The following is a 16,348-nucleotide window of genomic DNA, read 5'->3' as shown; positions in this document are numbered from 1 at the left end:
AGACATCCCGGGTATGATAAAGTTTCAAACACGAAATCATAAATTATAATATAATAAATAATTATAAGAAATTATAATATAATAAAAAAAAATGGTCCAGTAAATGGGAATTCTGGGGGTGCTGCCTGATCCGTACAACAGTCAATAGAGTACAGTAAAAGTGCAGGCAGGGCACTGGACAAAGCTCCAGGGACAAAATTGAAGTAAAATAGTTTGATAAATATATGTAATTAAACCAGATTACATTGTATTGTGTGTATTCTGTGTAAATGTAATGTTTTCACTTTTGAATTTCCCGCCGGCTCCGCCCCCCCGCTGTGACGCCTGAAAACGAAACTGAAAGCCGAATGACGGCATCGGCCAGATGCAAACAGCAGAGGACACCGCGGGCTCGCAGGGACAAGGTAAGTGACACTTTTGGGCAATCCCGAGTGTGGCTCGGGGTTACCGCTCTTGGTACTGAAAATTAACCCCGAGCCACACTCGGGAATACTGCCAGGGAGGTTAATACCTGAATGGTATACCTCAGTCCCCCCCCCCCCATTCTATTTCTTCAACATTGCTTCTGGATCTAAACCTCATTTTAGTATTTTATGTTTCTAAAAGCAATTCTTTTTATTCGATTCATATGAATTTTGCAGGAAAATTCTTATATCTTGCCAGATAGATAAACATGGTGAAGAGTCTTTTGTTTGTTGGTAAAACTACAGCTTAGAGTGAATTTATGTTTTCCCCTTGTAGGACAAAGCAAAGGGTTCATGCTAATGTGGGGGGTGGGGCATCTTACCAGACTTACCTTCCCTTTGTTCCCTAACTGCTCAGTTCTGCTGACAAGAAAAACACCTTGTACTTTCTGGTATAATGAGCATGTGACCTAATCCCCTTCCTCCCTTTGTGCACCCAGCACTGTCACAAAGGGGTGGGGAGCGAGTCCTTGGTCATGACTTGGATCTTACACAGAGCTTCCTTTCTTTGATCTGGGCAGCTGAATGGAGCAGCAAGGCAAAGCACAGAGGTTCATTTTGAATCTTAGCTAGAAAAACATACAAATGAAATTTAGAATCTCCTTGAACTTGTGAAACGCACACATTTCTGACTTCCTAAAAATCAATTTCCCCCAAATTGATACTTCAGATATTTCTAAATGCTGCAGATCATGTCATAGACTTTAATCTTTTGAGGACTGGGAGAAAAGACCTGTACTTGAGTTCCCATGTTTGCACACCTGTCATGGCCACTATAAGGAAGCCTCACTCTCTTTGTAGATACATTCAGTACTTCAGGTACTGTGGAATCTTTCAAGGAGAATTGAGGAGAGTGAAATACAGGGATTCCCTCTTCCCCTCTCTCTAATCCTCGGGGAGGGGCCGGGAACATCTGGCTGTGACTCTAGAGGTTTTGGGTCACAGGAGGGCATTAGTAAATTGTTCTCCTGTGACCCTAAAGAGAACCATGGCAAAAAAAGGTTGGGCCATAGTTCTCTTTTAACAGTGAACTTTACATTTTCTAAGTTCAATCGTATAAAAGTGACATGAGAAAAAAATATATTATTTTGGTCTGGGTTTAATACGTGTAAAAATTACTTTGACATGGCTTGTTGATATAGTTTATGTGTAACTGTAAATCTAAATATATAAATGTATGTGCACATGTATAAATATATAATAAATATACACATGGCGGAAGACAGAAATATACACATGGCGGAAGACATCTTACCAAGCAATCCATTTCTAATCTTCATGGCCAGTGCAGGTTAGCAAGATCCCATTCATAACAAGTCAGGGCAGAGAGGATTCTCCTGATAGTCAGGTGAAAGGAATTAATAAATATTATTTGAAATGTACTGTTTATTTTGGTATGGGAATATAACATCAAAATCCCTTTACCTAAAAATAAATATGTATATGATTTTATTATGACATAGGTTTTTGCATTGTTACAAAAAAACTCTCCTAGACACTTTTTACAACTAAACTGACCTTAGAACATAACTACAATCAGAAAAACTGAGTTTTTCTGGGAAAACACATACTAAATGTTTATGGAGCCCCCTAAGGCCCCATTCACACTTTCGTTTGGGCCAGTCTTACAAATTCCTCCATAAGACTCAGCTATATTTAGGTGAAAAGCTGCAGACAAGAAGCCCTATACAAAGCACTGGGAGATTGACAACGTCCGCAGCTGTTCGCATGTATACAGTTTGCGTCCAGGAGCGATCATCTGCAGGTGATTTCACAGCACATCTGATTACATGCAAATAACCATGAACAAATGGCAGCTGTTTGCATAAACACAGCTGAGGCTCACATATGAATTTGTGAGATTGTCTCATATACAAGTGTGAATGGGGCCTAAGAGTCACACATGAGTGAGTCAAACTGCAAACTGTGTGTGGCAGGATATATGCCTTTTAATCTGCCAGAAACCAAGTAAGCCCCTGCCTACCTGTTTGAGCTAACACCATGCCTCTATGTTTGTACCACTCTGTCAGCCATGCCCAGTTCCCCTAATCTGCACAAAAACAAAAAAACTCCCTCTCATCTCCATGACAGATGGGGTTCTCTGTAGTCTAAAAGAGAAACTTAGCAGGACTGATAACTTTTGATTTCAGTGCAGCACAGGCATATTTGCTGTTTTTTTTTTGTACTTGCAATATATTTAAGGAATTAAAACATAGGGAGATGTGTGAATTGCAGAGATATACTGCATATGTTTTCCACTAATGCAGAGCAATCACAAATTATTTGAGGTGTCCTGATCAGGAGATCATGTGATTTATGTATTTACGATCCGTTCCAAACCCTTGTTTGACTAATATAAATGAAGAAACCAAATGTAAGTTCTACAAGTGTTTTGAGAGTAGATTGATTGGACACTAACAAACAGAACAATTGTGGGCCAACCTAAAATAACCCCTTCTACTTCCAAGCATGCCTCAGTTTTGTGGAAAGCAGTACCCAGAGCAAGATCATGGACACCGAGGTGTGGAACATGTGTCCCCCAATGGACTCCAAGAAATGTTACAGTAAGTACAAAACCTTTTTTTTTTTTAATCCATTAAGGCAGTGCTCCCCAACCTTTTTATCGCCGCGGACCGGTCAACGTTTGATAATTTTACCGTGGCCCGCTGAGGGGGGGGACGTTGATTGTTTATATTTTAGATTGTTTTGATTTCATCATTTTAATTTAATTGTATTTAAACATGCCTTCAAAATAAAATAGTCACACCAAAAAATGAAAGCGTTAGAATTCTTCACCTATTCCACCACCGAAAATTTACCAGAGCACTGGAAGCCTGTCTGCCAATTGTCCACTCCTGGGATGTACATAGTAGACAATGCTTGCATGTGAAGTTATGCCTAGGACAGAATCCGCTCTACCTATCTTTTTGCTGCGAGACTGCTGGAGTGCCTCTCTGATGATTATTGTATTCTACTGCCATAGCACTATCTAACTGAACCCAGAACACCCTCCAGTTGGGATGTCCAGCGTTGGAGACAGCCAGATCGCCTGAAGTTCCAGAATGAGTTTTCTCTAGCATCTAAGTCCCCTGCACCAACAAGGTGCCAAGGACTACTCCTCAGCCTACAGGCTGGCGTCTTTTGCAAGGATCTCCCAAGATCTCAGAAAGACCTCCCTGACTCCAGAGCCAATTTTCTGAGCCACTAAGCTGGGGACAACCTGGTTTTCGGTGCCAGGCAAATTGGTCTGTCCAAGGACTGGACTGACTTGCAGCATGATGACAGACTGTTGTGTTGTAGGGTTCTGAAGTGGAACTACCTTGAAGGAAGCTACCATCCACCCCAGAACTGTAATGCAGAAGCAAAAAGTCAGGCAACTCGTGTACTGAAGAGTTCATGCCTGGGACAAAGACTGAAGTTTCTGCTGGGGGAAGAAAAACTCTGGCCTACCAGCACCTACACTGACTGTTCCCTCAACAGGTCATCTACATCAGCATTCTTATTTTTTTTTGTCACAGCACCCTTTTAAGTATTCCAAATCTTGAGGTTACCAGTCTAAAATGTACAAACAAATTGTGCTGTGCCCCCCAAAATCTATACCACATCCTTATCCTACATAGAGGTTTGGTATGGATTTTAAAGTACTCCGTTAACAAAATGTAGCTTATCTGTGTAACACTCAGCTGTAGATCCTAAAATCATCTATGAATTTGTGCTGGCACTGTCCTTCCTTCTGGATGGTGGCTACTTTTGTTCCCCTTGTTCCGGTGGCTACTTTAGAACTCACAAGGGGACCATGGGGAACAAAAGTAGCCACCATCCAGAAGGATTAACAGTTCCAGCATGAATTGAGAGATGATTTGAGCATCTACAGCCCAGTGATACCCAAATAAGGTAAATTTTGTTAATAGGGTACTGGAATGTATTTCTGAGATTTAACTCCTTAACTTAGTGTCACTTTAAGGGGGGCCACCTCACAAACATAAACCACGTGGAGTCCCCTCCTTTCACATCAGAAGGCCTTTTCGCATCAAAGTCCCTACCTCATATCAGAGTCCTAGTTATGCAGAACACCAGTGTGCCTGTAGCAGTATGGCAGAGCAAGTTCAGGTGGACCTCTTCTGAATGCTGGGGGAGGTTCTGGATGCAGCCTGCCCTAGATTAGCATCATGCCTTTCCATGGTGCTAGTGGTCAGCTTGCTTGCACCATGGAAATGCTCAATACTGTATGAAAATCTGAGGACACCCTTGGCAAAGCCAGAAGGTACCCTGGTTAAGAAAGACTGATTTAGATATACCACAATGGGATGCCCTGTGAGCACAGTAAAGACTAGCACAGTGACAAACTAACAGTACACTCAGGTCTGGAAAGCACCACAATGCAGAGGCCCTGTGCCCAAAGGTCACATTACAGACTAGCCCTACAATGTCCAGACCAGCAGGGTCAGGAATACGGCACCCAAAAGTCAGGTTTAGGGAAGGCCGACATGGCTAGCTGTGTGGAGAGACCATCTTAGCAGCATTATATCAGAATCTTGACCAAAAAAAATCAGCTAGAAAAAGAAAAATAATAATGGGCAGGACAAAAAAAAAATAATGCACCCAAGGCCTATTTTTACCAGACATCTAGCTCCTGAGCCGTTAACTGCTTGTCTACTCATGCAGTGCATTCTCTGCTAAGCAAAATCTGGGCAATCTTGTTTGTTGATGGACATTAAATACACAAATTAATGATGTAGTGTAGCAATTGTAACTTACCTGGCATTGTGCATGATATTGTATACACATAAAAGCTGCCTTGAGCCAGTCTAGTTCTCTCATAGGTATTTTTCTGGACAGCAGGGACTAACTTACTTTTAAACTGTGCTCATGTATGTATCAAAGTTTACATTCCCACAGTTCACAGTGTGATCACACTATCCAAGTCATGTTTTTATTTTGGATGTAATTGCAGTAGAACATACCTCAAGCAAATTAAACCTCTGCTTATAATTTTGAAAAAAATAGGGTTCAAATTAGGCCCTTTTAACAAACCAGCGAAACATAGGCAATTTGTTTTGTGCACTTACCTGTACTTTGTCACTTCAACATGTCCTGTTTAGGATATCATGTTTCCTGCTCAGATAAGCTCATTACAGCCTCTACCAGGTCAACAACTTAATCCATAGAACATAAACACATTTGTAACAAGAGAGTTTTTTAGCTTGCCTATACAGAGAACATTCTCTCTAAAGGCGGAAACGATGTGTATTACATCACTTCCACCTTTAGCTGTCATTTATCTGGCTGCTATAGCCAGAGAAGATGCTGGTGAAGCAGATCTCTTTCATCAGCTTCTTTGGGGGTCTCTAGGTGACATCAGGGGTCTTAGAGACCCCTAATGTCTCCATAAAAAGGACTTGTCACTGTATATTATCTATCTCATAGGGGGCGTGTTAGCCCCTATGTGATAGCATAAGGAGGACCTGTTTTAAGTGTAAAAAAAAACAAATACCCCAAAAAATATAAGTGCCCCGCGTGTACACACATAAAAACGTAAATACGCCTTGGGTGCGCATACCTGCGAAAACAACGATTCCACCACACGTTACATATTGCGGCAAACGTGGGAGTGTGAGCAATAATTCTAGGGCCATTATTTACTGATAACACTAAACCGATGAGCTGTAAATGCTTTTAAAGTGTCGGCTATTTTTATGCATAGTATTTGTTTGCGATTTTTTTTAGTAAAAAATAAAAACTCCAGTGGTGATTAAATACCACCAAAAGAAAGTTCTATCTGTCCCTAAAAAAAATGGTATGAATTTAATATTAGTACAGCGTTGCATGACGGAATACATGTCAGTCAAAGTACTGCATCGCTGAATACTAAAAAATGGCCTGGACAGGAAGGGGGTCATCAACTGGTTAATGTAACATGTGTTAACGCACCATAACAGTGTGAAATCGGCCTAAAGTCAAGTTTCAGTTGGTTTTAACAGCTGTGCGAGTACATTAACCCCTTCATGACTGAGCTAGTTTTCCGTTTCTGTTCATAAATGACTGACACACTTTTTACATTTTTGCTGTGTGATTCTTCCACAGCAGTAATATACTGTCTTACTAAATGTACCCACACATATTATATATAGTTTTTTAGAGGACAGATAGGGCTATATAATTATATCACATATGTGTACCTAACCCCTTACTTAGTTTAAATAAAAAAAAAAATGAGGAAAAAAACTAGAAGAAAACACTTTTTTCACAAGTTTTGATTATTATTTTTTTTAGAATTGTTTTATATGAATTATAGTATAAAAAATATATTTATATATAATTTGTATTTTCCTAATTTTGTTTTACACTTTATTTTTTTACACTTTGTAAAAAAAAATATTTTTTTAAAACTTTTTTTTTCTTGTCAGTTTATATCAAGCAGTCACTATGACTGCTTGATAAATTAACTTTTTTTTAAATTTTTGGCTATTAGGCTGATCCAAACTTAGGAACAGCTAATAATAACCTTAGAGACTGATCCAGATCTCCTAAAAGCGCTTTGATCGTGCCTAGATGATCAGAACTGATACATTTCACTCAAAAGATATGTAAAATACGGGATCGCAAATTGCAGTCCTGTATTTGCATGTAACGGCTTCATTCTTTCATTAATGAAAGGAAGAAGCTTTTACAAAAAACTTAATTATTTCATTAATGAATGCCTCAATACTGAGGCATTCATTAATGACTGGCAACTTCTGAGAATCAGCTGTTACCAGCATTACAAAGCCTGATATAACTCGTCACGCACAGTGTACGTGGCCAGTCATATAGGCACAAAGTGCCGGGACGTACACTGTACGTCTCCCGTCACGAAGGGGTTAAGCAGATGTCAGGCTGACAAGATACTGCTGTCCATAGAAAGTAAAAGTGAAAGGAGCTGTGATTTCAGTGCTCCTGTTGTGAATTTTTAAGAATAATTTTCACAATACCTATAGCTACAGAAGTGATATATGATTGCTTTTGTGTTTTTACTGCTTTTTCAAAATATGTAAATACCATATTTGCGGGCATATAAGGCGACTGGGTGTATAAGACGACCCCCTAATTTTCCACCTAAAATATAGGTTTTGGGCTATACCCATCATATAAGACTACACCACTTCCGAGGCAACACCATTTAAAAACATCATGGATGGATGTGCTGTAATACTGTATGTACGGTAGCTTCGGCTACATACAGTATACCGCGCTGAGCCAATCACGGCGAGCGATGTATTCTATTAATGAATACAAAGCCTGCTTGGATTGGCAGAGGTTGTGTACATCGCTCGCCGTGATTGGCTCAGCTACTGTATGTAGCCAAAGCTACCGCACATACAATATTACCGCACATCCAGCGGGCTGACAGATTAGGGATGTTCGTTTGGGCCAGCTTGGCCCAAACGAACTAAAGGTATACTGTGTATACCCCGTGTATAAGACGACCCCCGATTTTCAGGGGATGTTTTTAAGTATAAAAAGTAGTCTTATACGCCAGCAAATTCAGTACTGTAGTGTGCATAGTCAAGACACAAATTTGTTTTAAATCCTGGTGAGATTAGCAAGCACTATGACAGAACTATGTGCATAGAAGTGTTTCTCTTCCCAAAAACATTTCGAGCAACATTTTATTCTAATGGCATTCCCATGCAAGTTGTAAGATTTATAGAAGTTAATCTTTACTTTACCTTACTCCGGAAAACAGCTCCTTAAAAAAAAAAATATTTTTCAATCTCACTTTCACATTTTTTGTAGTTATCATTTAGAAGGGATCACGGTGAATTTCTTTGTAAAAGTGAAATTTTCGATTTTTCTTTCCTTTTGTCCATCTTGTAGAAGTATGATGAACAAAGCCAATCGAGATTTTTTTTTTTTCAAGAATAATTGAGCCCACTTCAATTTCAGACACAGATGTAGATTACATTCATAATTGAAGTTCATTTAGTATGCTTTTGGAACAATTTGACTTTTCAGAGGTTAAAATTTCAGTTAAATGGAGTTTCAAAAACACAATCACTTTATTTGCAAAATGAAATTGAACAGTGAAAATTTAGAAAGGAGATTCTTGATGTTGATCTTCCACATTCAGCTTAGTTTTGAGATCTGTGAGCTGACTGAATCCTCTGCTCAGACCTGTTTGGAATATCAACTTAGTATTCATACACAAACATTCAGTTTTTGTGACTGCTTTAAATGAGTGATCAAATAAAATCTGAATTCTGTTCTGTCACCCCGATATGGGTACTTTGTTTGGTGGCATACATGTGATAAGTTAAATTTACCTTCCTACAATGATAAGACAACTGATTTAGACATAACTGAACAGATTTGTGAAGATTATTTAAAAGAATAATAGCAAACACTGATATTTATCATTCATTTGCAATTGGCACTTGGGAGGTTCATGGGCACAACTCTGAATCAGTCAGGTGATGTAGCAGAATAACAGCCTCCAGGATCTATTCTAATGCTTTTCTCCTTACCTCTACTACTTATTTTACCTCACTAGAGTTTAACTCTTTCACTGCTGGGGTCTTTTTTTTTTTTTTTAGCACACAATAAAATGCACATTTTAGTTCTAAAGATGACTTCAAACCCCCAAAAAAGTTATATATTTTTTTCCCTGCAGAACATTTCGCAGACCCTGCAGAATGAAATGGTGGCAGTTGCAATTCTTTATATCACATAATGATTGCACTACTGTTCACCAGATCTTTTTTTTCAGTTAAAAACTTTTAAATAATTTTAGTGCACACAAACACAATATAATACCCGATTGTTTGATCAAATATAAAAGATGATGTTGCGTTGATTAAACAGATACCAAGATTGCACGCAATCGTGAAATGGCAAAAATGACGGTACCCAAAATTATCCATAGGTGATGCTTTGCAGTGCATCCATTTAGTGTTAACAGTGAATAATGCCCCTAGAATCATGCTCTCGCTCCAGCTTTTTCTTAAGTGTGAGCACCTGACACGTGAATTTACATTTGTAAGTGCTTGTACATGGGAGCGAGGGGCTTCTATATTTCAATAACATTTCATCTTTTACATTTTATTTTTTAACCTAACTTTACTGCTATCACAAGGGGGCTGAAAAGCCCCCTATGAAAGAGCATAGTGAATGTAACAGGTTCCCTTTAAGGAGATATCAGGGGTTTGTAAGACCCCTAATGTCACCTCTGCACTTTGTTGAAGCTGATCAAACACAGCCTGTGCTTAATCAGCTTCTACCCTGGCCAGAGCAACCACAGATTGACAGCTCTGAACCCAGGATTACATAGAGCTGAATGCTTCCAGGTTTATGCTTTACAGGGGAAATCACGATTGGTTTTTCACTTATCTCCCGCTGTTGTCCATCCTCTCACATTCACCATGGGGGACCTGCGCACTCAGGAGGGATAGCCGAGTATACAGTAGCAGCAGCTGGGTTGCTCTATTACTAGTGTATAGAATTGTTCAGGGGACTTAACAGTCACAATCACTTTTATGTGAAAGGCTGCAGGAAAAAAGTGTATATACATATATAAGATATCGCAGACAGACATTTGCATACATGTTTTGCAATGTTGCTGATGTAAATGTTACATCAAAGGCAGTGAAAGGGTTAAATAAGGCACAGCAATGCAGTAGAAAATTCCTTGAATTTTAAAAACTACTACTGAGAAAAGCCCACTTACACAATGCAGAGGGGGGAAAAAATGTAAACAGCGTCAGAAAACAAATCATATCAAACAGGAAAGAAAAAGTGGGGCTTTTTAGGTAGCAAGGGACAGAATCAAGAAATTACAACATGATAAAACAGAAATTCTGTATTATACATAAGTTTAAAATATTTAAAAACATGATTAATATGTGCACATTTCAAAAATAGAAAAAAAACAAACAGATCTCCAAATGAACTATTCCAGAGTTATAGTGTGAGCCTAAATTACAGACAATATTCGATATGACATGTTCTTATACTCATACAGCACACAAATGCCCTTTCTTGTATCAGGAATAGTAATTCTTAACGCGTTTCGCGCTCCAAGCACTTCCTCAGGAGAGGGAGCATATTGTCTCCAAAGGGTAATCCGTGTGTGCCTGACCACGCCAGCAGGGCAGAAGCTCAAGACTGTAGCGTGCCCTAGGACAAAAGGGACCCCCCAAGAGGTGACAGAGAAAAGGTGACAAGCAGACAACCGTATAAAGCTGAAGGGATTCAAAAGAAGTCGCCAAGAAGAAGGGGCCGTGGACTTGCGGCCTTGTGGACACTGACAGCTCGGAGGCGACTGCGGACTGTGTCTTTTTCTTGGGGACTTCTTTTGAATCGCTTCAGCTTTATACGGTTGTGCACTTGTCACCTTTTCCCTGACTTACTATTCCTGATAAAAGAAGAGGCATTTGTGTGCTGTATGAGTATAAGAACATGTCACATCGAATATTGTCTGTTATGGTCATCTAGCCTCACACTATAACTGGAATAGTTCATTTGGAGATCTGTTTTGTTTTTCTATTTTTGAAATGTGCACATATTAATCATGTTATTTCATATTTTTTACTTTTGTATAATAAAGAATTTCTGTTTTATCAAGTTGTAATTTCTTAATTCTGTCACTTGGTACCTAAAAAGCCCCACTTTTTCTTTCCTGTTTGATTTGATATATTAGGGGTGTGGTATCTTATATTCAGGATCTGGTCACGATAATTTGATTTAGGAAACAAATCATGTGTGATTAGTCTCTGATGGAGGCAGCCATGCTCTGACTTACATGCCACACCATATTTCTGGGGCAGAGAAGCTGAACCTACTTACTGAATCATTACTTTTGTATCTGCCACATGTAGGCCTACCAGGTGGTTGTTTTATCAGAGCCTAAGGACACAAGTGTTTTGTTGTGGTAGCCCCTTTCAATGCACTGGAACACCCACCCCTGGATTTTACCAGGAGCTGCAATAATGGTTTATGTGAACAAAAACTAGATGCAGAAGCTAAGCCAGAACCTACTGTGTCTCCACCATACTGCCCTGAGCTTTAGCATTCTCTTGGATGGTGGACCACATTCAAGGGGCCAATGCCAAGTAACAGGGACTACAATCTCAGCTACCATGGCCATTTAACATGGAACAGTGCAAAATTAATAGTTCAATGAGAATGTGTACATACTAGAGAATTTAGCTTAATGCGCCTTATCCATGCCAGACCAGGCAGCATTTAGGAACACCAAAAAAGATTGTAGCGATTTCCCTATTTTACCTGCAGAACCTGTACTGCAGACAGACCACAAAATACAGTGCTTTTACATGAGAACCACTAAGCACTGCTAAAGCACAATTAAACCAGGCAGAGGGTTCCATTGCCATTTATTAGGAAATTGTCAAGCTGGAGTTTTTTCTTTCTAGAAACTCTCCTTGGTCAAACGGGTATGTATGATCAGACACAAGCCCATAAGTCTGTACATGTGCCAATACAAATAACAGTTGCAGTCATTTTGTACAAATACATGCTAAGCTTTTGTATACAGTGGCCCATTGGTCACAACATACATACAACTTTTTTTTTTTATTCACAACCTTTCTCAAGGCACACAATAATCTGAATGTAAACAAGCCTTAAGCATCTGCATATGAAGCTTAAAGGCAGCCCCATGATTTTGTATTGATAATCCCTTATACAAATTCTAAAAGGGACTCTAGCAGTAATCTAATGGTACACTGCCACAAAAAAATTAAAGCACTTCAGCTATTTTCATACACTGCATTCCCTTAAATATTACAAAGAACTTTCTTCCCAAAAGACCTGAAAACAATTGCAAGGCTTGTTCTGAAATGCACGTGTCGTAAAAGGATAAATGTATTAAACATGTGAATAAGAAATGCAAAAAAATGTTTTTGGAGTTTACTGAAACCTGCTGTGTTAGGAGAATTGAAGTCACTAAGCATTTTGATTTGACTATCTTTTTACACAAAGCCCACAAGCCAGGTAACCTAAAACTGTGCCCAAGCTCTTAGAGCCTTTCCTATTGTAGCTAACAAAACATTACATTTCCAAGGTCCTAAAAATGCTTGCAGGCTTCTACATTTGGCTGACTGGCTCCTGCATTCTTCAGTCCAACCCTTGATTTAGTATGTACTCTTATTACACCTTCAAATACAGTGGCTTGCAAAGTATACATTTTTCAAGTATTGGCATTTTTCCTATTTTGTTGATTTACTAACTGGAATTAAAATTGATTTTTATTTGAACTACATGTAATGGGCATACACAAAATAGTCCAAAATGAAGTGAAATTAGGAAAATAACTTGTTTTAAAAATTATAAAAAATAAAAAACAGAAAAGTGGTGCGTACATATATATTCACCCCCTTTGCTATGAAGCCCCTACATAAGATCTGGTGCAACCAATTACCTTCAGAAATCACATAATTAATTAAATAAAGACCACCTGTGTCCAATCTTAGTGTCACATGATCTCAGTAAATATACACCTGTTCTCAAAGGCCCTGAGTCTGCAACACCACTGAGCAAGGGGCACCATGAAGACCAAGAAGCTCTCCAAACAGGTCAGGGACAAAGTTGTGTAGAAGTACAGATCAGGGTTGGGTTATAAAAAATGTTTTTGCAACAAAGAGACCAAAGACAACCTTGAGGGAGCTGCAAAGCTCCACAGCCAAAATTGGATTATCTGTCCATAGAACCACTTTAAGCTGTACACTCCACAGACCTGGCCTTCATCGAAGAGTGGCCAGAAAAAAGCCATTGCTTGCAGAAAAAAATAAGCAAACATGTTGGCTGTTCACCAAAAGGCATATGATAGACTCCCCAAACATATGGAAGAAGGTACTCTGGTCAAATGAGACAATTGAGCATTTTTGCTTTCAAGGAAATCGTATGTCTGGAGCAAACCCAAAACCTTCTATCACCCAAGAACACCATCCCTAGAGTGAAACATGGTGGTGGCAGCATCATGCTGTGGGGATGTTTTGTCATCGTCAGGGACTGTCAAACTGGTCAGAATTGAAGGAATGATGGTGCTAAATACAGGGAAATTCCTGAGGGAAACCTGTTTCAGTCTGCCACAGATTTGAGACTGGGACGGAGGGTCACCCTCCAGCAGGACAATGACCCTAAGCATACTGCTAAAGCAACACTCGAGTGGTTTAAGGGGAAACATTTAATTGTCTTGGAATAGCCTAGTCAAAGCCCAGACCTCAATTCAATTGAGAATCTGTGGAATAGTTATGTACGCTCAAGTTTTCAGTTTTTTTTTTTTACTTATTTCTTGTTGGTATCACACACAAAAAAAATTTGTAACATCAAAGTGGTAGGCATGTTGTGTAAATCAAATAACACAACCCCCCCCAAACTCCATTTTAATTCCAGGTGGTAATGCAGCAAAATAGAAAAAAAATTCAAATAGGGGGATAAATAATTTTGCAAGCCACTGTAAGTGCACAGGGGGTCTAACATTGTACACATTTGTTTAGAAAATAAGCAGTATTCTTATCACTTATTGTTTTTCACAGATTCACATATGCCAGCAGACATAAAGGGAAACTATAGTATATTTTAGATATATATGTAAAAGTAAATAGCTTCACAAACATAAATTTAGCAATGTGAGCTATGACTCTACATACCCAATCATGAGCAGATAAGCCAATTCATCTCTACTATTGCAGATCAAGTAAGCTGAGAGATTGTAATGATACAGAAACCTCTAATTTTGTGAAAATTATAAAATAATGGAAATATGATTCAACTTGCAAGTAAAAACCTTAAAAGCTGGATCAAAAATAAATCTAAAAAGTAAACCAGTTACAATTGTGCTTATTCACGATTCAGGATATTCAGTGTTACAGAGAATCTGGCACTTTGCCCTATCATGGCAAAATAACACAAGGTGGGGGGTTATCAAAACTGGAGCAAAGAGAAACCAATAAGCTTCAATCTTTAGTGTGTTCAGTTAGGACTTTAAAATTAAAAAGAGAGAAGCTGATTGGTTAGGCAACTGCTCTGGATTTTGTCTTCCCAAGCTTTGATAAAATACCCTCAATGTCTTATTCGCTCACCCCACCACTACTGATACTATCCTTTGTCACGCTCCCCCACTATGCTTTAAACGATAAGGAATTGTAAGTAGGACCTGTCCTTCCTATTCTTTCTCTTTTTGGAGAAGCTTATGTATCTGTCATCAAGAATATGTGCAATATACATTTATTCATCTTTGGAAATCATAATAGTGATTTAAGAAGCACCAGTTCACCATTAGAAAAGAACACTAATTACCTTTGCATGGGAATTACTGGAATCATTTTAGATGAGCTCATTTGTTAATTTACAGTTTCACCTGAAAAAGGTATTTGATCACTCACATATGCAGTCCATCCTCAGGATTGTGTTTGTTGCAAGAATCACAACTCAGAATTGGTTTCTCTTTTTCTCTTTTTAATAAGATACAACCATGTATGGAAATGGTGTGGTTGTTTGCAGTGGGTTTTAGTTTTGTCTCTTATGCTTTTTTTTTAAGTTTATTGAAATTATACATGAACAAGAAAACTTAATATACAGTCACAGAACAAACTGTAGAGGCTTCTAGAGCCATAACCAAACAATTTGGTAAAACTTGTTTCCCTTCCAAAAAATGTGAAGTTGTATAAAAAAAATAATAATAAAATTAATCTATACCTAGGAATGCAAAACAGTTACACAAAACCTTAAAATGCTTATAAAGACAACTATTTAAACTACAGAAGACTCATCTAGTGTTTACACTTATATACATCAATAATCCATTAAACAAAGAGAGGTTCTTCAGAAAAATAGAAAACCTTAGCTTGGGTGGGCTGTTCTGAGATATGCAGCCCTTGGCTGCATAAAAAGTCCAGGGCTGTGTGCGGGCCAAACGGAAATTGCTAACCAGCCCCTTGGAAGCACAACTTGTTGCTACGAAAGGCCATGAGGCACAAATACCCAAAGAGATCTCTAGTAAATAGTATTGATGGTCTGGAATTTCAAACCAGAGCTTTCAGTCTTGGACTTCCAACACAAGTAAATTAGCCAAGGATTGTGCATCACAGAACTCCCTAGTGTGTAATGGGCGTTTAGTATTCTTTTCTGCAGAAGTTTTCCTTTAATTTTTCTGGAGAATCTCTTTAATGGAGACTTATCATGAGAGAAGTACACAGGCAGTCGTTGCTGACCTTCTAACATTTCAGCAAGGTAAACCTCTGTCTTCAGTACTTTCAATGCATGCAGATTAGGACTGACTTCATTTGCTGAATTCTTGTTTAGAGTTAGGGGCTCAAAAAGCACTGTAGCCACAGACACCTACGCGAACAAACATGTTTACATGGAGGTCAGCCACATACATCTCTCTCAGGACAGGTGTCCTTTAAGGGACAACTAGAGAAATAAACTACAAATTCTGCACAAATGTTTACTGTCCCCAATAACAAATTCCTAAGCCTTCTAAAAAGTTTCTAAAAATCAATAAAAACACTGATATCCCCCAATTACATTGTGAGGAGTGCTATCACGTAAACTGAAATATCAGCCGTTAATCCAAAAACATTATCACAGTCTAAAAATATGTGTAAACATTTAGTTAAGCAGAAAACTCACATGTGGGGCCTTCTTTTCAGTTTAAATGAACCCCTACTTGACTTTCCATCACTGTACCAAAGCTTGCTTGGTAGACACCAATAAAACAAACTAAAAAAGATATTTACATTATAGTAATCAAACCCAAGGTCTAGTAAAAGACTCCAGTAGCTACCGAAGCCTATGTGTTTGTTGGTATGTGTGTGTGTGTGTGTATGTATATATATATATATATATATATATATATATATATATATATTTTTAGGTGTGAGAAA

General features: G+C 38.5%; 1 protein-coding gene across 1 annotated transcript in view; it reads right to left on the bottom strand.

The window, feature by feature from the left end:
* Nucleotides 1-833: 833 nt before the first annotated feature.
* The window catches only part of LOC108793969 (heterogeneous nuclear ribonucleoprotein R-like), a 67,353-nt gene continuing 51,838 nt past the window's right edge, over nucleotides 834-16,348 (bottom strand). The window contains exons 10-12 of the mRNA XM_018564934.1: nucleotides 15,823-16,274; nucleotides 7,193-7,198; nucleotides 834-843 (exon numbers count right to left, since the gene is read on the bottom strand). The gene's annotated coding sequence lies outside the window, so the exon portion shown is untranslated. The remainder of the gene's footprint in view (nucleotides 844-7,192; nucleotides 7,199-15,822; nucleotides 16,275-16,348) is intronic.

Source organism: Nanorana parkeri, unplaced genomic scaffold (assembly GCF_000935625.1).
Source record: "Nanorana parkeri isolate BGI_ZX_2015 unplaced genomic scaffold, ASM93562v1 scaffold796, whole genome shotgun sequence".
NCBI classification, from domain to species: domain Eukaryota; kingdom Metazoa; phylum Chordata; class Amphibia; order Anura; family Dicroglossidae; genus Nanorana; species Nanorana parkeri.
The sequence above is the reverse complement of the archived record's forward strand: the minus strand, read 5'-3'. Positions and strand labels throughout refer to the sequence as shown.